The sequence below is a fragment of the Sinocyclocheilus anshuiensis genome, unplaced genomic scaffold (assembly GCF_001515605.1).
Source record: "Sinocyclocheilus anshuiensis isolate Anshui unplaced genomic scaffold, SAMN03320099.WGS_v1.1 scaffold728, whole genome shotgun sequence".
NCBI lineage: Eukaryota > Metazoa > Chordata > Actinopteri > Cypriniformes > Cyprinidae > Sinocyclocheilus > Sinocyclocheilus anshuiensis.
Window position 1 is genome coordinate 857,166 of NW_015555767.1, and position 365 is coordinate 857,530.

Consider the following 365-nt stretch of genomic DNA (forward strand, 5'->3'; position numbering starts at 1 on the left):
AGACATTGATTAGCTTGTTCAGGTGTGTTTGATTAGGGTTGGAGCTGAACTCTGCAGGACTGCGGCTCTCTAGGACCAAACTTGCCTACCCCTGTGATAGACAAAAGGGGGATGGGGAAGTTAGTCTCTCTAATCTACACCACAGGGGCGTCGCCATCATTTCAGAAGTGAGGGGAACAGAAATGTTATATATATATATATAACATTACAATATAACATTACAATATAACGTTTCTGTAATCTATATAACCTACCAGTCAACAGTTTTTGAACCATAGCAAGGATGCTTTAAATTGATCAAACGTGATGACAAAGACATTTATAATGTTACAAAAGATTTCTATTTCAGATAGCCTATGTTCTTC